A 23010-nucleotide genomic window follows, 5' to 3' on the forward strand; every position below is an offset into this window, starting at 1 on the left:
TGACTACTTTTTACCAAACCTTTACTTCACGAATGTGCGGGCATACCCTCAGCAATGCTCTATTTTCCCAGGACAATCGTGTCCAAACAATCAAACTCTATTAACGAAAAATATGTAATTTAAAATTTCTTCTAGAAATTCAAATGCCAAGTGTTCGTTTTTTTTCAATGCCACTTTTCCCACTTTGTTGGGGGGAAACTGAAACGTTTTTCCATTATAAAAATCCCCTCGTTTTTCATTTTCTACTTTATTCTTTGTCTTCTTCAAAGCCTCAACTTCTCAAACTCTCATACCATTCCCATTTTCATCCTTATTTATTTTCAAAGGATAAAAATAGCTTCTTCTTTTACACCAAGACTTCCAATTCCACTTGCTTTTGAAACTAATGCTTCTACCGTTGATTTTGGCTTCTCAGGTACTCATTCCTTTCTCCATTTCTAGTATTATTCATGCATTCCTAGGTCCTTTCTCCACTGCTTCAGAGAAATCTAAATGTGTGTGAAAGTTTTTCCTTTGTTGTTATAGTTATAAATCCAGAATCTTTGAAGATAAAGCTTACGAGTTAGGGTTCATGAGTGCACCCAGGCTTATTTTATGTGCTTTTCTTCCAAACATTTGTGGCCTAACATTCTCCAAATCTTTGGAAGCTTCAACGTCGAAAACTATGCTAAAGCGTGGGCATAACATTACTTCAGAATCTTTTAGGTTGCACCTTTTAAGAAAATCAATTAATTCTTCCTTTGATTTTCGGTAGACCACTTTCATCTTCTCTGTGTATTAAAACGGACTAACACCAGGCACTTATGTGTTGTTGTCATCAATATTGTCGACTTTTATTACGTCGATTGTTTCGACATAGAGAGCTTCTCCGATTTTGGGGTCTGAATTGCCACTACTACAAATAATATATTTTATGGCGAAGCTTTCACCTCATCCAGAAAAAAGTATGAGGTATTATGCCTAGGCGCACCATGTTTTATTTTTTATAATAATAAAAACACCATATTCCCTCGGTTTTAAAGAAAGCCGAGGGGAAAAACAAATCAGGATACGCTTCGAATCCCATTTTGTGTATTTTATGTTTTTAATTGTTTATAAGTGTAAACTAAATGAACTAACACTTTGGTTCTTCGATATAACTGAGGGATCAAATAATCATATTTCACTATACAAGCACTCATCAAACATATTTTAACCTAATTCTTACTTATATAAAGTCGCCCCAAACTTGCATGCATCATTCTTTGGGATGGATTGCAAGACAGAAAAATCTTCAATGTTCTTCTATCTAGAAAAAAAACATTTTAACCTAATGGTGTTGATGTTGTATTTTTCCTCATTTGATAGATTGTAAGTGCAGAAAATCAATCTTGCTTCAAAGATTTATTGTACATTTCTTCTCTTCAAACAAACAGACTGTTAAAAAATGGTGAATTTGAATGCAAAGTTCTGACATTCAAGCATCATTCTTTTAGAAGTCAGAACTTAAATAGAAAAAGGAGCTTCAACTTACACAAAGAAGGGAGCTTAACCTTTGAAAAGACTTTTTGTAAACAATTTATCTTAATATTTTGTGTAAACAATGTAATATTTATAAAAAAAAAAAAAAGAATTATGCACCTCAATTTTAATCCAAAACCGAGGTGATAGTTAAAGGACATGATAATTTACCTCGGTGTTATAGTTAAACAGAGGGGGTCCAATAATCCTATTTTATTATAAAAACACTCGCTAAATATATTTTACCCTAATCCCTAATAATATGAAGTTTCCCCTAGGAGAGGAAATATTTACCACCGTTGCAACATATCTCAAGGATAGATTATAAGTGCAGAAAATAAAAATTCTCATTTCCCTTGGAAACAGATCTCTATCATCTTGCATGGGACCTATCGCATCTAAATCTTGATATCATCGAAGATTTGTTACATACAATGTATTAATATTCTGTGAAAATAATGTTATCAAAAAAATAAAATGTGAATCCACCTCAGTGATTTGTCATGACCGAGGTGATAGTTAAGCATTTTTCTATACTATATACAATGTATGCAACAAATCTTTGTCGCCCATTTAATGAACATAAATCCTTAAGACGCTACCATTAATGATTCGCTTGAAACCTAAGGGACATCCATTATAAAATCTTGCTAAATATTGCAAATCTAACCTAAATGAAACATATGAAGCGCTTGAAACCTAAGGACGCTTGGAAAAATTATCTATGATTGATTGCAAGAGCACAAAAAATGTTGGGTTCAATGTTTGTTTTATGAAAAGAGTTGGTTTTAGAATTTATTAAGAAAAAGATTTTCGGGATCACTTAACAATGTCAAGGTTTATTCAGATAGAGTTTGAAGTTTGAATAAAGAAGTTTTGAAAACAGGAAGAAGTTTTGAAAATTGAAGAAGTGGTAGGATATGAAGAGATTATCCTAAAGCGTAAAAAAAATTACATGAACTAAAAGGTCTCATTGTAAGGTAGCCCAAGAGGAAGCCTTAGTGTGTGCAAATGTACTAACCACAATTGGAACAAGAATTTGACATTTGTCAAAATGAGCATTCATTTCCCTTTGGATTAAACCACAAAATAAACAAAACAAATAATCAAGCACATAAGCAGATGAATCTTCAAGAGCAAGAAATGGAAACAGATGAATAGTAAAAGGTTCAGATGAATGTTAGGATCACAGAGCCACAAAGAGAAATCCAAGTCTTCAAGATAGAGATCAAAAGTTTCTCAGAACAAGGTCAATTCTTGAATTGAAGTCCAAAAGTCTAGATGAATCACAAAGTCTCAAATACAAACACTCTAAGAAAAAGAAAGCACTAAGTCCTAAGGTCCAAATTCCAAAATATGCCTCAAGTAAGGGATAATAACACAAAGTCCACAAGATTAGATAAAAGTTTTTTAAGGTTTCATTCATTTTATAATGTTTTTTTCCTTTTTGAAGTAAGAAAGAAAAACAAGCAAAAGGATGAAAGACATAAAGTAAAAGGCAAAATAAAAATGGCAAGAAAAGTATATGACAACAAAATTAAATGGCATTAAAGTAAGGAGCATAGAAGTAAAAATTAGTAATTAGTACAATTAATATGTCAAAGTTAGTGTTAATGAATAATCAACCGAGTCAGGAAATTCTTAGTAATTGGATCTCAAAGGATGAAGAGAAAAATATTCAAAAATGCATGAAAATTTTTGTTAAATTAAAATTAAAATGGAAAATAAAGAGAAAATAGCAAAAAAATATTTAAACTGATTTAAAATTTGTGAAAAATATATATTTGATAGAAAATAATTTTTGCGATTTATGAAAAAGATTGGAGTAAAAAATATTAAGGGATCATATAAAATTAAATCATAAAAGAAAAGGAAATTAAAATTAATGAAAAAACAAAAGTAAATAAAAATGGTTAACGATTAGCTGCATGGCGTGTTGTGATTGGCTGGAAATTCAAATTTCCCATAATAACGCATGTTGCGGCGGGAAATTTAAGATTAAGGTATTGATTAACTTAACTCGTAAATAAGCAAGAGTCACCACCGATCTTTATTGTTTCCAAAGGAATGGGAAAAGAGCGAATAAAATCCACAGAAGTTTAAAAACAAAAATAATAAAACAAATAGATAAGGGTACGGGGGTTGATTATGCACGGGGAAGGTGTTATCACCCTTCATGTCTTTGGTACTCTAAATGAACCTCTTGAAAATTTATGTTAAGGCTAAAATTGGTTGTTTACAAAAAGATTGTGGAGCTGAGAAAAAAAAAGTGATTTTTATGATTTTTGTTTGACAAGACTTCTTGAGTCTTATGCCTACGTACCAACCAAGTGCAATAAAGGATCAAAATCTCATAGTTAACGGTACAAATTAAAAGTTTGTTTGTTTTGATTGATTTTAAATGAAGAGACATTTTATCATCTTTAAGGGGAAAACTCAACTAATCACTCACAAGTATGAGACAATGGACCTTTGCATCATCATGAGGAAGGGTCAAGCTTGGATAGAAAGCAACAAGCATGCCTCAAACTCTCAAGTTGAAAAAGTCAACATATTTTCTATCAATACTATGGAGATAGGATAATTACATCTCAACTATGAAGATGACTTATGTCTAATCTTTGAGAAAAAAGTTTTAAAAAAGTTCAAAAAGGGCACACAATTTTTGAATGAGTTTGATCTTTTTTAAGTCTTTTGAAATTGTTTTGATATGCTTGAGATGTTTTAGCATTTATTAAGAAAATAAAATTTTGAAAATGCACTTGAAAAGTCAAGGTTTTTATTGAACGTGGTTCAAGTTTAAGAAAACAATAAGGTTTTGAAAAAGGGAGGAGATTTTTTTTTAAATGGAAGAAGGGGGTGATATGAAGAGACTATCCTAAAGCGTAAAGTAAAGGATAGGAAAAGAGAGATCTAACTACACAAGAAGCGAGCATTTGGCAATAAGTCAAAATGAGCATTTTCTTTCCTTTGGATTAAGCCATAGGTAAAGCACCAGATGAAACCAAACCATAAATTGATGAAAGTCCAAAGCATCTGACAAACTCAAAGCATCAGATGAACAATCAAATGCCTCATATGAGTTTCAACCTATCAGATGAACCAAGGTGTCTCAGATGAATTCTGGTATCATATAAAGCTTAAGAATACAAATGTTTCAGATGAATTCCAAGGTTGCAGAAGAATTCCATTGCTTCGGGAAAAGGTAACCAAAGTTTGAAGAGATCAAGTATATAAGTTGTCATGAAATGTACTATACAATAACATATTATTAAAGTAATTTTCTATTATAATTCAAATAACGTGATATTCAATTTTCTTCACCTTTATGTACACGTTTAACAACAGGACACCTTTCTCTCTCGATGACTTAAACGATAGTCGTAGACATTGGGCGTTTAGTTTCAATGTGCTAGCTGCAAAGAGGAGCTAGTGTATGACTTTGTCTTTGAAATTTGTAAATATATTTTTGTTGCTTAATTTGATGTTTTGTAAATATGACAATGGTGCATATATGTTTGTAAATAATATTTTTTGCTTTTATGTAAAAAATATTTGGCTAATATATGTCTAATATACAGATATAAAAAATACAAGTTTGTAATATATGGAAAAATAAAATAAAATTAAAAAAATTAAAGTGTTTTATCACGGTTATTTACAATAATCATTGTGATAGATAGAGTGCAAAATATTATATAGTAGGGGTGGCAAAGCGAACAGCCCGCCCCGCCCCGTCATATGCCTGCCAAAAAAAAAGAGCAGGGCGGGCAAGCCCACAAATTGAAATGGGCATAACAACCTAGCCCGCCCCGCCAAGGTGGGGGGTTGGTGGGCAAGCCCGCCTATTTTTTTATTTATTATTTATTCATTTTTTTAATAAATTTTTTTACATTTTAATTAGATTTTTCACATGGTTTTTAGAACAATTTTTTATAAAGCATTTTTTAACAAATTTTACTTAAAAATATTGCACATATTCACAAATAAATGTATAAAATAAAACCATCAAGAATTAGAATTAGTAGAATTAACTTCAAAAATAGCGGATTTTGACGGAGCGGCAAGTTTTGGCGGGGAGGGCTATGGCGGACGGCAGGCCTAAAATATCAACTCAACTCGCCATTTTTTGGCAGGTGCGTGGGCCGGACCGGCGGGCCACGGCCAGTTTTGTCACCCCTATTATATACCATTCAATCACAGGGTTTCAAAACTGTAATACCCTACCAATATGCGTCTAGAATCATATCAATAAAATATTAATAACTGGTACTGAGTGCAAACAAAAGCCAGGAATAATGACATAAATTTATACATTTATAAATCATCTCGAAGATGGATACAATGAATATGTCTACACAACTATAATAGTATACAGCGGAAGAAAAATATTAAGCACGGTCTTCATGACATCCGATCAAGGCTCTTGATCCAAGCACCTAGCGAACCTCAAACTTGCATGGTACCTAAAAAAAATAAGATGAATGGGGTGAGATTACTAAATCTCAGTGAGTTCCCCTATCTTATGGGTCCTCTCGACACTACAGGGTACATGTATCATCTACAGATTCATCTCAGATCCTAAGGTTTCCTCATTATCCAGTACAAGAAATTCTATCAACTCGTAGCTCCACGATTTAGTGTCTACTGAACACCCGATTGGATACTATTAAAACATATCGCATGTTCATATATTAGGTATATGTTTCTTCCAGGACAGGTCTTCCGGACTTACTTGCCCATCTGCTCTCAAAACAAGACCTAGAAGCATACCTTTTAAATCTACATGGTAATTAAGTCATATAGACTATAGGGAATCCTGGAATTGACATTGAATCGCGTCGCACGATTCAACTCCTCAAAACCATGGAATTCCAACTCCGAACCGCATCACACGATTCAAATCATCAACAATATGGACCATAGGGAAACATGGATTCTCATCGAATTGCATCGCACAATTTAGCTCATCGAATCCATGAAATCAACTCCGAATCGAATCACACGATTCGAATCCTCAATAATATGGACCGCAGGGAAACATGGATTCTCATCGAATTGCATCGCACAATTCAACTCATCAAATCCATGGAATCAACTCCGAATCGCATCACACGATTCGAATCCTCAATAATGAGAACGATAAGGGGAAGGTATTGGTTCGCATCCCTGGGAGTTCCTCCCCGGAGAATACTCCTGAACTATAGAGCACCAATCAATCCCGAGCGTCACACCCAAGAAGGACCTTCATATATGGCATGGGAGCATCCTTGGACATCGCATCACAAGGACAACCACATATAAGTAACAAGCATCGCACCGGTTACTACCCTCATGCCTAATATGTAACCCTTGTCCACGGCACAACATTTTTAGTTGACCTTCGTTAATCCTTCACAATATGCATTCTAAGAATTACCTCACAATTATGTTTATTGAGTAAACATCCTTTTAACACTTATGTTAATTGTAGAACCTTTCATCTCTTGGTCCATATAACTCAATCCGTCATTAACTGTGTTAATTATCTTTAATTAATCATGTATTATACTTAGGTTAGTTTATATAAACCCAAGAGTCAATCATACATGTAGCATACTAAATTTCACCAAGTTATACTTTTATTAAACAAGATACAAGATATACACTTGGATTTTATTAATATTTAGGAGTATGATATAGTTATGGAAGCTTAGGCATCTCAGAGCCCTTTCCGTTATCTTTCCAACGATATAAAATTTGCGTCAATCGGATATACGATGCAAAAGTTATGAATTTTCGAATATTCAGAAAAGCTGCCCAAACAGTGATGTAACGGGTTACATGAATCATGTAACCGGTTACATGACCCAAAAACTGCGCTTTTCAGCCTTTTTCACACATGTAACCGGTTACATCAACCATGTAACCGGTTACATCGCTGACAGACCCAAAAATTCTGCATTTTAATGGTGTTCTTCTAAACCAGTTCCATTCCAAACCATTCCAAACTTCCAATATCATTCCAAAATCATACAATTTCATTTATATAGCAGAAACAAACTACACATGCATAATCTAACAACATGAAATTCATAAATTTCTCATCAATCCCCAAAACCCCAATTCATGCCAAAATTCTCAATTCTCCTACCCCAAGTTCCTATCTATGGAACTCACCTCAAAACTGAACTTGATGAAGATGGTGAAGAAGATTCTGACTTGATGATGGAAGAAGTTGTCCAGAACAAAAGTAGAAGATGATGAATCAAGGTATTGAAGTTGTCCTTGTAGCATGCAAGATGAGATGATGGAGATTGAGCTCAAAATGAACTTTCTCCTTTTTCCTTCCTTCCTCTCTCTCACGCCTCCTCTCCACTTCACTCCCCCAATTCTGATTCCTCCATGATAATATGATGAAAATGCAAGGTTAGAGGAATTAAAACACATAACTAATCTTCTTAGGTCAAAGTACCACTTTGTCCTTCAACTATGTCATATTTACCAATATGCCATTTGGTTCAATTCCAACCATCTCCTTCTTATTCCAACTAATTCCTTAGAATTTCTAACACTTCTCTTAACAACTATTAATTATCCATAGGTCTCATGCTTAGAGAAATAGGGGTGTTACAAAAACCATGACCATTCACTTTATATCACAACAGTTGTTTACTTTAATAGTTGTGATGTATAGCGCGCTACCTAGTTTATCACAATTGTCGTACGCCCATTGTAAAAACATCATACATACAACTGCCCATTACCTCACAATGGGTGGTCAGACGTGGTTTTATCTCTTTTCCAACTGTTGTGAGAGGTGTTTTTCATAGTAGTGTTTGATAATTTAAAGACGGCCATAATTGAAAGAAAAAAATCACATTGTTGAATTGCTTAAAAAAAAGCACAACGGGGGCTTGACTCTTATCAAGTTGAGGCAAAGGATTTGAACAATGAAGTCCGTTCTTTGATTGGCGGGAATTAGTTTATCTTGATTGCTTTGGATATGCTCTTATGACGATGAAGAAATCCGTTGAGAATCATATTTCAAGGCTCAGGAAAAAAACTTGGCTTCTGACTACAGAAAATTTTCTAATTTTGAATAAAACAAGAAAATTGAGTAAAAAATGGATTAGCACAAAACAAATAAGACAAATAAGGTTGATTTTTAGGAATAAAATAATTCTGATATTTAATATTATTATACCCGCATGTACAAAAGACAGAAAGAACTAATAATTTACATCTACATCAGTATCATTTTTCACGCATCATCTTCCAATTCATAACCATCCCATACTACATACATATAACACGAAAAAATTATGCATTCAGAAAACGTAAAAATAGGTCCACCATCATGCTATAACAAGCTGCAAAATCAACAAAATAGAAGCAATCAACATCATTCTCAATGTACATAGCATACCACACATCACATAACATACTTGGGGACCACAAGCAATTCAACTCACGCGTTTTTCAAAACACAAACTCTCTATCCCTTAATAAATTTACAACTCAACCGGAAAATATGGGTGTTCAAAACCAAACCGACCCAATAGAAAATTGTAAAACCGAATCAAACCAAATCGAAACTGCAAAAAAATTTATTTGATTCGGATGTGTTTGGGCCATTTTCTAACAGAACCGCGCGGTTCGGCTCGATTGGCAGTTTGTATTTTGCAAATCGAATCAAACAAAACCATTACTAACCAATATATATTTCTTTAATTCTTTAGAGAAATAACCAATATATATTTCTTTAATTCTTTAGAGAAATCAACAAGTATTATATGTATATTTTATCATATTCTATATTATATTATATTATATTCTTTGTACAATATTTATTTTAAGGTTTAAATATACAAATCCCCCTGTAATGTTAGCGAGATTTGATTTTAGCCCCTGATAAAGTTTTTTTTATCACCCCCCTAACTTGCATAGATTCCATGTGAAAACACCCCTAGCTGCCACTTGTTCAGTCAAATTTTATTTATTTAAATGAAAATGTATCTGTGGAATTAGGAATCGTAATATGTGGCATGGAATGTAAATATGAGATGACACGTTGGCAACATAGGTTAAATTCATTCATTTTTACCCCTTGTAAAAATTAGGGTTAGTTTTTTAGAATCCATTGTTAGTAAGGAACGAAGTGGACGACGACAGCTGTAGCAAGTGGACGACGGTGTTGTGTAAGGGACGACGGTGCTACGAAGGCAATGATGGCAACGATGTCTTAGGTAAGTGTTAATCAAGTTCTTCTTCTTCGTGAATAACTTCATCTTCTTCATTTTCGTCATCTTCTTCGCTTTTCTTCTGTTATGGTTTTTTTATTTAAATGTTTAAACGTAAGATATGCAACACTTTAACTTGACTTTTCACCATGTGGGTGAGTTTATTAGGTTAAACAGTGATGAGATAATCTATAGAGGAGGGTTGATTCAACTGTGTCTAGGTTACACATAGAAAACTGGAGAATGGAAACTGTTTAGAAGTTAGTGAATAGGTGGGGGTTCAACAAAGGGAGCTATAGGGTATAGACAAAGGTTTTGGAAATTTATGAGAATGGTTTTATTCTGTTTAGAAAAGATGATGATGCATACGATTTTGCTTCATATTTTTGTGCAACAGGTATTGATGGAGACATATTTCTGGAACATGGTGTTGAAAACATAGAACTTCGTGTTAGGGAACCTGCTTGTGTGAATAGAGTGATTGATGTTGATGAATTAGGAGATGAAGTGGTTGAAGGTTTGGATGATAGTGAAGACAACAGAGCCACTGCACTTTTAGATGGATTTGAGGGGATTGATGTAACCTTGCCAATAAGGGAAGAGGGGGTAGTTGCTGGACTTTTAAGAAGGTCCAACAAGAAATGTGAAGAAGATGCTTATGTTATTTATGAGCTGAAATCATCTGATCCAGACGAGTCTTGTGAGGAGGATAAGCCCAAGTATGATAAATATTGGAAAGAGCACCTTAACAAGGACTTTATATTTAAGTGGGTATGGAATTTAATACACTTGTTGACTTTAAAGAGGCAATACGTGAGTGGTCAGTTCTCAATGGAAGGGAAATTACATTTGTGAAAAATGAAAGTTATAGGGTAAGGGTAGAGTGCAAGGCTAAATGTGGTTTTTTGGTGTTATGTTCCAAAGTGGGCAACAAGCATACTTTTGTTATAAAAAAACTTGTAGACAACCACACATGTGCTAGGATTTTAAACAATAGATCTGCGAACTCAAGGTGGGTGGCTAAGCATGTAGTTAAGATAAAGCAAACAAGTGAAACTATTAGAATTAGGGACATAATGCAAGATATTAGACAAAAAATTTCTATTGGTATTACTGCTGCAAGAGCAAGGAAGGCTAAGTTGTTGGCAAAGAAGATAATTGAGGGAGATGCTGATATGCAATATGCTACTCTATGGAGGTATGCAGCTAAATTAAGAAGAGTTAATAGTGGCAATACTGCGAAGATAAATGTTGAAAGGCCAAGCTCAACTATCCAACCTAGGTTTAGATCTTTCTACTTCTGTTTTGATGGCTGTAAGAAAGGGTTCATCAATGGATGTAGGTCTTTTATAAGGGTTGATGGATCTCACTTGAAAACCAAGTATGTTGGTCAACTTCTAGTTGCAGTTGGAAGGGATCCAAATGATCAATACTTCCCCTTGGCTTTTGGTGTGGTTAAAACTGAGACTAAAGAAAGTTGGAGATGGTTCATTCAACTCTTGATGGAGGATATTGGTCAAGACAAAAGATATGTTTTTATCTCTAATCAATAAAAGGTAATGGTTTTTAGATCTGTTACATAATTATTGTGTTGTTTATATTTGTTATCTAATTGCTTAATGGTACTTTAATTTACAGGGTCTGGTTTTTGTGTTTGAGGAGATGTTTGAGAGGATTGAACATAGACTTTGCCTCTGACACTTGTATGCCAATTTCAAGAATAAGTTTAGTGGTGGAACCCTAATAAGGGATTTGAATGCATGGACTTGGTCGATGGATGTTCCTACCAAGTGTTGGTGTAAGCATGCCTTTAGTTTCTTTCCTAAGTGTAATGTATTGATGAACAATATCTCTGAATCTTTTAATGCTACAATTTTAGTTGCTAGGGACAAACCAATTCTTACTATGTGTGAGTGGATTAGGAAGTATCTAATGAATAGGGTAGCAACCTCTACACACAAACTTGAAAAATGGAAACATAGAGTTATGCCTATACCTAGGAGAAGGTTGGATAATGAAGTATCCTATAAGGTTGATTTCTACTACATTTCAATGTCTAATTTACTTTGCTTCTGACTGTTGTGTAGAGAAAGGTAAAAGCTTAGAAGAAGGCCAAAGCTGCAGAGGAGCCAACTGATGCATAGTCTCTGCCAACTAATGTGCAGACTTAGAACATTCATGAAGTTGTCCAAAATGTGGAGCCAGAAAATTTTAAAATTGTGGAGCCAACTAATATGTTGGCTGATAACATTCCTGAAGAAGTTGTGCAGAGTCAAACTCAGTCACGTGTTGTAGACACAAGTCAACCTCAGCCCCCAAAAAAGAAGGCAAGCAAACCTCACCATGGATTAAAGATAAGGAGGAGTAAAAGAGTCAAATTGAACTGGTTCAAGAATCCAATTACAGGTCCAGGTTCATTTGACCAACCAATTACAATAACAGAGCCTACAGAAACATCAAGTGCTCATGACTCTAACCTTGGAGTGTCCACTAGGTCTTTGAAGAAATGGAAGAACAAAAAGATCAGAAATTGATTAAGTAGTGCTCATGTGTTTTATTTTGTGTAACTGTCAGAAACTTCTTATTTTGTGTTTGTGTAACTTATTTTGTGGCAACCTCTTATTTTGTGACGACCTATAACATGTAATGGCATTTTTGTGTAATGGTATCTTATGTCTTTCACTTGATTATGTTGGAACAGACCTATAACATGTATTGGAATGGTATCTTATGTAACAGACCTATAATATTTAGTGCAATGTTATATTTGTTTCCTTCATTTGATGTTGTTTGTACTTATATAGCTGCATAATCCAATAATTTAAGTTGAATATGAAGCAATTTAAATAACAGACTTTCTATTGAACCATATGAACCAATTTAAATAATAGACTTTCTATTTAACCAAAACAAGAAACACTTTTCATTCAACTGATCAACCAAGATACACTTTCTCTTAACCTAAATTACACAAACAGATTAAAGTACAAACAAGATACACCTAAATTACACAAACTGATTCAAGTACAAACAAGATACATCTAAATTACAAAAACTGATTCAAGTACACACAAGATACACTTCCTTAACCTAAATTACATAAACTTATAAATTAGTGAAAAAAACATCCAAGATATAGCAAGTGCAACCATCATGTTATAGCTCATATTCTTCTCCATTGCAAGTTTTTTCTTCAATCTCATACTCTTCTCATAACTTGTGTGTACTCCCCAATTATCATTAACAATCTCCTTCAAAATTTCCTTCAGATCATCTTTCGTCATTTCAGAGCATCTGCATTGAATCAACTCAGTCCTCTTGAATTCACCCAGCTCATCATCCCACAAGAACATACCACACCATTATGCATAAATTGTTATCACATAAATTCGAATAAAACAAATGAAGAAATAAATATAATACAAACACTTACCAATGAGTTTCTGCATTTCCAGAATTTTCGTTTAGGGTTATCAATGGTGCTTGATACCCACATCTTCATTGCCTCGTTACAACCACAAGTTGGCAGAAATCGTCCAACCGAGTTTCCAACAGATGATATTTTCTGCCCATGATGATGATTTGTGTTTGTGTGTGAAAACGGGGAGACAAAAAGGGTAGGTGGCAAAGGGGGACGATGAGGTACAGGCGAAGGAAAGGAAAAGGGAAAGAAGAACCCAAAAACGATGGAGGCTTTAACGTGATGAAGTTATGTCTCAACAAGGATCCACGTGAAAATTCCATGGTGTTCAAATTTGGAACAAATATTCCACGTTGGAAAATAAGAGAGAATCTTGGAGGAGTATGGATGTACAAGTGGCAAATAGGGGATCTGGTGAAGGAATCTACATAAGTTAAGAGGGGATCAAAAAAAATTTTTACAGGGGCTAAAACCTAATCTCGCTAACATTACTAGGGGGGTTGTATATTTAACCCTTATTTTAATTTACACATTATCAAAAAAACAAATTATTATTCATTTATAAATACTATTTTAACAAAATATATTTTATCGTATTCTTTATATGGTATTTATTTAAGAATGCAGTTTCATGTGTATCATTCTTTAGACCTAATATAAAATTGTAAGACACAGTTTTATATATCAAATTATAAACTTAGTTTGATAATTATATACTTTTTTATGGTAATGTATGAGCGATTAAACACAAACTTATATTTTCCTATATATGTGTATGTATGGCTCAATAATTTTTTTTGTAAAAAATCGAATCCATCCAAGCCGCATTAGTTTTTGATTTAGTTTGTTTTTATTTTTAAATGTCAACCGAACCGCATATTTTTTCTCTTGCGGTTCGGATGACTTTTAGCGTTAAAACTGCTCAAACCGCACCGCGAACACCCCTACATGAAAATAGCTCAATAAATACTTCACCTCACCCATACTGAATTTCTCTGTGCACCCTCTCCCTCAACTCACACCTACAAAAAGAGTCTCTCACTCTCTCATTTAGAATCAATAATACTCACTCAAACCTCTTCCAAAATCTCTGCAAAAATCTATACCAAGACTTCATAATCACTCAAACCTCAGCTAAAGCCCCTGTACGTTTCACTAATCACCACTCCCTCATAAGCCAAATGCACCCTCCTTGTTTTTAAGTTCATATTGGGCCTTAGTCCTTGGCCCAATCAACATCACCACTTTTTTTAAGAGAATTTATCTTGTCATCCCCATTTTATACATGTCACCCCTAAGTAGGGCGTTTTATCAAATTATTCCTTTAAAATTTCAGATTTTTTAAAATTTTGGATACCGTACCAGAAATTTTATTGGATTTACAAATTTACCGTGACTGATGCTACATACCACAAATTTAAAATTTTTCAGTACCGGATATTTCAAATTTTCAGTATGTAGCAGGAGTTAAAATTGATACCGAAAATTTGAAAAATTCAGTACCGATTCAGGACCGCAAAGATATAAAACTTCATCTGTCATACTAGAAAATTCCAGGTTATAAAGATGTTTCCCGTACACACCGGAAGTTTGGAATTTCCGGTATTGGTTTTCTACCGAAAATTCGTAAATTTCCGGGACGGCGTGATATTTTGTAAATCGCACCCAAAAATTTTAAATTTCCGGTAAATGGATACCGGAATTTTGAAAAAAACAAAGAATTTCCGATATCGGCCAAAAAGAGGTACCGAAAATTTGCTCTGCGGTATCGAAAATTTTCTTTTTGATGATTTTTGCCACAGTAATTTTTTTTTCAGAAAACGTAATTTTTTTGAGTAAATAGTATCAAGGACATTTTGGAAATAATATAAAATGAGGATAGTATGTATAATTTAGGGGGTGGCATGTATAATTCTCTTTTCTTAAACATCCATGTTCTTTTTATTTTAATTAGTTAAGCAAATTTTAATTGGTTAATCATTTTAATTTTTTTCAATCATCTTAATTATTAGGTTAAATTCATTTTTAATTGGTTAGTTTTGATGTGTTGATTTTCAATTAAGTTGGTTAATTAATTAAATATGGCTTAATTGACTAAACAAATTCATCCCCAATAAAATTAACTTTTCCAATTCAAACCTTTGATCAAAACCAAGAGGTACTTTCAAAATCATTCACTTAATAATCATTCCTCCATTAAAATTTAAAAAAAAATCTAAAAATAGTCTTGAATTCAAAAATAAATTCAAGACCATTTGATGAACATCAAATGGTTTTTCTCAATGAACGCTTTACCAATCGCTCACCAATTTCGCAAATAAACCATAACAATCTCTAAGTTATTTTTTCAAATAATTCAAAAACAAAAAAACCTTGGTCGGAACCAAGTCCTATAAATCAAATTAAACCAAACCATTTTCCAAAAGCCAAATAAATTTATCAACATCAAGTTTCTTTTCAAAATCAAAACTAATCCAAAATCTTGTCATCACCCATGAGAGAACTTTTTCAACGTTCTTCTGTGGTAACTCTCTCTTCCAGCATTCGTCCGTCTTGATCCTTTCGCTCGTATGCAAACATTTCCAAATCTAGCATAGTTTTACCCAAGAACTACGAAAGGTATGACTTTTCCGTTGCACTCGGGAATACGTAGGCACAAGGTTTTGAAATCTTGTAGAGCCCAATAATAAAAAATAAAAAAAACCTAAAAAACATTTTCCTTTCTTCCTCTTTTCCTCGCATAATAAGTAGAAGAACACAAGTAAACAACACGCTAACATTTGATCACAAAACTAACTAAATGGGTCACGTTAAGTACAACAGATGCGAGGAGGGCTAATATCTTCCCCTTGAATAACCGACTCCCGAACCCTAATTTGGTTGTAACGACCATATCTTTGTTTTCGTGGGTTTTATCGATATTTTCCCATTCTTTTTGGAATAAATAAAGTTCGGTGGCAGTTCTGTTGTATTTCGAGCGTGCAATACGCTCGAGTATTTTTCGCACCGCGACAAGATGTTCTTGGTCTCCATTTTTATTTCATTCATATTTGATGGGGAAATGTTATATGAACTTGATTTTCATATTTTTTGCAATTTAATTTGGTTTGATAGGACTATGGTGTATGTATGCAGATTCACTTTTTATCTATGGTATTAACAAATATCCTAGATTCATATGTCGTCTCTTTATGTACTTGTGGCGACCTATTTTAAGCCACCAACTTTATTTTATCGAGGTTGTGACTTAAGATATAATTTTTTTGCATTTTCTATGATGGAGCTTCCCCCTCTTTTGGTTTATGTTTTAAAAGAAGCGGTGACCGCTTTTAGGGAATCTGCCATCATGTCGAAGGCTAATCGAGAAGATATATTCCCATACAATCTTTTGGTGGTCAAGACGATGGCTTTATAAATTCTCTACATTGAAAATATGTTATTTTATTACTTGATCCTCAATCCTCAAGGGACTGTGTTGTACCCCAAAAGTTGCCCTCATACATTTGCAAACGTCATTTTATTTCGAATAAGTAGCGTATCACAATTGATAAGAATTTGAGGTTAAAAGGTACATGAGCGAGAGGTCCCAGACTCGAATCTCACTTCTAACATTTCTCCTTTTTTATTTGTTTTCTAATTTTAATTCTAACTTTATTTCCATTATTCAAAAACCATAAAAAGTGCATTTTATTTTATTAATTTAATTTAATTTTCGCACTAATTAAATAGGCATTTTTTAAAATAGTCAATTTTCACTTTTATGCATTTTTTAGTCAAAAAATCACCAAAAATCATAAAATATTCGAAAAATCCAAAAAAGAAAGTTTTTTATCTTGTTTGTTCTATTAATAGCCCTTTTTATATCTTAGGGAGCAATTCAATCTCATTAAATTATTTTGATTTAATTTCTTGCTAGAATTAAAACAGATTAATTTTTTGGCCTTGATTTGATTCATAGATGTTAATTTTCCTTTTTTACTTAACCTATTTTTTTTTTGTATAAATAGTCACTCTTTTCACACATCTAAAACCAACAATTCAAACCCTTATTCCCACTCTCTTCTCACAAACACAAAATATTTTCTCCTCCTTCTCTCTAAGATCAAACTTCACTTTCTCTCATGAATATCATAACAACTTTATAGCTTGTTGAAGAACATCAAGAACACTTTCAGAAGAAAAAAACTCAAGAGCTTATATCATCCTCTCACCGTAGAACCGAGCGGTTCAACTCCCATCTTTCCTCCACAAACCTCCATCGGGGCCCTCAGGTGGTGTTGTTTATTTTTTATTTTTGCTAGCTTTTTATTGGTTCAATTGATGGTCATGATTATTGTTTTGAAAGTGTTGTTTTCTTTTGATTTGGTTTTATTTGTGTGAATGGAGAAGAGAGAATACATATGGGGAAGAAGATGAAATCACATGGAAAATAATCTACCAAAGACGTAGAAGAGGAAAACAATACCGGGTCCGCATCACTCCTTCACACCTCAACCACCGACGATCCCTCCAACGACACCGCAAAACGCAGCAGTTCAACAACCGTCATGCCGGTAACGTCGACGTCCCTCAATCTTTTTTTTCTCCCAATTTTCATCACCTTTTCACTATTTCTCTTATTTTATTAATTAACCTTTTCATTTTTAATTATTTATTAACCCTTGATTTCCATTAATTAATTAGGATTAGGGTTTTTTTAACCAATTAATTTTTTTCTTTCTTTCTTCAACTAATTTATTTTAATTTAATTAGGATATTTTAATTAGTTTAATCATTACAAAATCATAAAAAACACAAAAATATTAGTTCTAGTTTGATTTTATTTTTATTCCCTAACATTAATTTTATTTGATTAGATTTAGGATTTGATTGGATTTAATAATTAGGATTAATTTACAATTTAAAATTTAATTAGATTAGATTTAGTAATTAGAATATTTTTTAAAATAATTAGATTTAGGTTTAATTGATTTTTTTAACATAAGTTTGATTAGTTTTGTAATTAGGATTTGATTAGATTTTTTAGACTTAATAATTAAAATCAATTAGAGATTTAATTAGATTTTTTAGACTTAATAATTAAAATCAACTAGAGATTTAATTAAATTAGATTTAATTTGTACATAATTAGATAATTAAATTTATTTTCATTAATTAAATTAGATTTAATTTAACATTAACAAGTAAATCTTTTTTTTAACCCTAAATCTTTTCCTTCTCTTTCCATATTTTCTCGACTTTTCGCTTCATCCGCTATTTTAATTTCCTTGCATTATTTTTTTATACAAATTATGTAACTGCCTATGGGATGTAATAGTTTAATTAGGACTTTTATTTTCCGCAATTTATTTTCTGCAAAGATTTTACAATTATGTATCTCTCCTGAAGCCATGTAATAGTAATTAGGATTTATTTTCCGCATTTTATTTTCTGCAAAGGTTTTATAATTACGTATCTCTCCCAAAGCCATGTAATAGCGTAGGATTTTATTTTCCGCACTTTACTTTCTGCACCTATAAACTGCTATATACTGTTAGATGATAATAGGATTGTATGGCAAGATAAAATCAAACTAGAATAACCCTAATTTTCAGGATTAAATTAATCAATCACTTTTTGTTCACATACTCACCTTTAAGGTAATCTCTCTCATGCTGCCTTTTGATTAAATAATTAAGTTCCTCGGATGTAGGGATACCTTAGCATGTTGCCTTCGATTCAAAAATCATCATAAAGATCATAGTCCCTTTGATGTTGCCTACGATATAAAATGATCTCGTCCCTTGATGTTGCCTTTGATTACATGATGGTAGTCCCTTCGAATGCTAAGGTATCCTTACATGTTGCCGTTAATGACTATTCTCATAAACGCATACGACTTCCTACCCTTCTTATGGTATGGATAGCCTTATGGCAAATGATGACCCTCGATGACCCGCACATCCAATGAAAGGACTACCTACCCTCCTTATGGTATGGATATCCCTTTCAAACGAAAGACATAAAGAAAAAGAAAGACATTAAACTTAGGGTAGGTGCTTTTAACTGCTTACTCACTATTCAAACTCAAATTACTATTCACACCCCTTTTTCAAATCAATTCAAAAAGGCTACGCTTATTTACAAGCTAAAGTCCTTATTCAAATCTTTTCAATTCACACACGACACTCTTTTAAACAATTCAAACAAACAAGTGAGCTAAGCAATTAAGAGCCCATGGATAACCATGGATGCAAAGGGTGCTTACACTTTCCCTTTGTATAACCTACCCCCCGAACTCAAAATCTTTCAAAGGTCTTTCATGTTCTTTTTGCCTTTCCAATTGGATAAAATAAAAGTCGATGGCGACTCTTGCTATCCGCATATTTAAAAAAGTCAGTTCTCCCACCGTATTACAGACTGTTTCATTGATTTGTTCGTGGGATGTCTAACTTCCTTCTTCGAGTGAAATATGGGATTGAGGTCAACCTATATACCCGTTAGGTCGGGACTTAAGGATTTTCCATGAAAGTGTAATCTCATTTTTCCAACTTAAGCGTGTCTTTTCTATGGAAATAGATGAAGCAAATTTTATCAGATAAAATAAAATAAAGTCATTACAAAATGTATTTAATACATCCAAACAAACTTCAACTACACAGGGGTGCCAGGAATTAGCAATGACTTTTTGTCATAAAAGGATTCCTTCAAGAGACTTTTATTTCCTTGTCGAACCTCATGTGGCCTTATATTTACTTTAGATGGTCTTTTCCTCATATGATGTTTCCTTTGAATGCAATAATCGTTTCTTCTTGGATTCTCTTCCATGTCTTGTCGACCTTTTCAAATCCTTCTTTAGTTTCACCTAAACATATGTCATCTTTAGGTTCCTAGGTGGTTCCTCTAGCCCCTTAGGATTTTAAAGATCTTTTATGACCTTACATTTATGGAATTTTAATAAAGGGATAAAACATTATATGTAGGCTTCTAGTTCAGCATCAATGACAGTGACCTCGTCTTTGCTTATGTGGTAGTTCATTTTTGGGTGGACCATTGAGGACATTGCCTCTAAAGTTGACAATGTGAGGTAATCGGTGAATCAAATATAGATGGACTTGCACTTAATTACCAGGAGAAGGGCCCTAATTGTATTTTTAGCGTTCTTTCATCCAAAAAGTCACACGCAATTGGTTTTTTTGGTCATAGGTCCATTATAACCTTGAAGTTCACAATTGTGGTAAGAAATCAAGTATTTACATGTTAATTTTAGGGTATAAAATAACTCATGATTTTGAACGAGCTTCCTTGATTGACTAAGACCTAACTTATCTCCCTCACCAACAGAGGAACATAATGGTTCAATGTACTATTCATTAACTCTACATCCAAAAACAAGAATACATGCCATTTCTTATATGGGCCTTTGCTTTTCTTTTACTAGAAGAATTGGGGAAACCCTATAACACCACTTTAACGATAATTGATTGGCTATACCCTCCTCAACATTCATCCCTATGAGGTCCATTATTGGGGAGACTCTCCCAAAAATGGAAAATTTCCCATCATATATTGATGATAAGGGGAAATCCTCCCACTGAGAGAACATTAACTAGTAGAAATGACATATTCCGTATGAACTCCTTTTCTTTATATTTCTATGATGGTTTCATTTCCTTGGCTAACTCGGAACTTTCAGCTTTTCATTTTCTGAGTTAGGCGATTTCAATGTTTCTTTGGATTTCCCTATCATGATTCATGACTCTTGACAATTTATCTTGTGGATCAGATCCTCAATCACATTTTTCAACTAAATATAATGTTCATTATTGTGTTTGGTATTCCTATGGAAACAAAAATGCTTTGATATGTACAAGCCCATGCATTACCATTCTCAAAAACTCCACCTCTTATTTCCTGAAGTCAACATTAAACATTCTTGGAGAATAAGTTTTCTGGAGGTGTTCAAGGATGCATAATCCTTTTAGTTATATGGGACATCCTTTTACCTTCATAGATTATTCAAGATTCTTTTTCATGCCAATATTGATTCTCTCTATATCACTGTAAATTTCCTTACTCTCCTCTAACGTTTCTTCATACTAGAAGTATGTTTTTGCTCGGATGCAAACGTTATTGAAATACTTTATGTCTTTAAATCTAATGTTTTTCAGCAAATCTCGTTCCTTTATAAATTCCTAAACTAAATGAACGCCTCTTTATTTTTTGGTTTAATACCTATTTTCACCCCTGCCATGGTTGGTTTGAAAAATCCTCCTGCAAAAAAAAAAAATTGCAAGAATTCCCCTAACATTTGAATATTCTCTCGTTTTAAACCTTGTAAAAAATTTGTTTTTAAAACCAACCTTGCCATTTGAAGATTTGGTCATTTTAAACCCTATAATCTTGTAGATTATGTCATTTTAAACCCTCTGGAATATGACGGGCAAGGTTGGTTTTACTATAAAAAAAAATTTACAGGGTTCAAAATGATAGAGTCCTTCAAGTGGCAAGGTTGGTTTTAAAAATAAAATTTTTACAAGGTTTAAAACGAGAGAATATTCAATTGTTAGGGGAATTCTTGCAACTTTTTTTTTGCAGGGGGATTTTTCAAACCAACCCCATATGGCAGGGGTGAAAATAGGTATTAACCCTTTTTTTTAACCATGTCCTTTACTAGGATGACTTTTTTGCTAAATCTTTCAATGTGGCTTCTTACTGATTTGACCTTCTTCTATCTAATTCCTACCAAATTCAGATTTGCTTAAGCGGGACGTTCCAAAAATTTGGATATTCTTTAGATGTAATGAAGTGGGTCTAAAACTATGTCATTTCCCATTGCTTCAATGTATCAACAGCAAACTTGCACTTAGTTAACCTTTTGCCTCTTGGAATGTAAATATAATGGGCATAACTTACAAATGATCAGCAGGGCCCGTCTTATGTTCGCGTACCTAGAGGCATATAGAGGTCTTTGGGGATGGGATAAATGTTGATACTAGGATGACCTATTTGTTATTCTTCAAATGTAGCTTCTTAGTGATTCTCCCTTCTTCTATCTAATTCCTTCCTAGAATTTCCATAAATTACGGTTGTCTTCTGGTTGCGGTAAAATGGGTTGTAAAACACTTACACAGTTTTCCCCATAAGTTGTTAGATTCATGCTTTAGGCCTTTAAACCACGTCATTCCTACCTTCTTCGGTGTGAGGAAAAATAACTTACACTTAGCCAACCCTTTTTCCGTTCAAAAGGTAAGGATAATGTCTAAGATTTCAACATGGTCGTCTGGGTTATTCATCCAGTCGTAGTATTCCATAGTTAGATATATTTCAATATCTTTTGAGATGGAATAAATCTTGATTTGCTGAGTGAAAGTGTTGGGTTTCAAGTGTGAAACTGAAAAAGTCTAACAACAGCTAGAAATGGAGGAAATGCTGGGTTTACAAGAGAGGTGACATATACACCCATTGCCTTAAGATTTTGGGTAAATATGTGGCGTCAAAGTCTCTTGGATCTCCCACGCTTGGAACATTGACACTTCCAGACCTCGCTCCCCGGACATCCTAACAAGTGGTATCAGAGCCCTGGTTGGCATAGTGGGGGAGCGAGATAGATCCTAGTGTGGATCAAGGCTAGTGATATGGGTGACTCGTACTTTTGGGGGAGATTATTGGGTTTCAAGTGGGAAAGTACTAAAGTTCCACAACGACTTGGAACTGATGAAATGTTATGCTTATAAGAGAGGTGACCCATATCCCTATTACTTTAAGGTTTTGGATGGATATGTAGCATCAAGGTCTCTTGGATCTCCAATGTTTTGCCCATTGACACTCCCAGGCCTCGCCACCCATACTCTGCACAAATGGTTTCAGAGCCTTGGTTGGCTCTAT

The 23010-nt window shown here is 33.6% G+C and overlaps 1 long non-coding RNA gene across 1 annotated transcript; it reads right to left on the bottom strand.

The window, feature by feature from the left end:
- Positions 1-7483: 7483 nt before the first annotated feature.
- LOC131655695 (uncharacterized) lies at positions 7484-8721 on the bottom strand. Its single transcript, XR_009299852.1, has 2 exons — positions 8687-8721; positions 7484-8571 (listed from the first exon to the last, which is right to left on the bottom strand). It is a non-coding gene; the product is annotated as an uncharacterized LOC131655695 (long non-coding RNA).
- Positions 8722-23010: the final 14289 nt, after the last annotated feature.

This window comes from Vicia villosa, linkage group LG3 (genome assembly GCF_029867415.1).
Source record: "Vicia villosa cultivar HV-30 ecotype Madison, WI linkage group LG3, Vvil1.0, whole genome shotgun sequence".
In the NCBI taxonomy this organism is placed as follows: Eukaryota; Viridiplantae; Streptophyta; class Magnoliopsida; order Fabales; family Fabaceae; genus Vicia; species Vicia villosa.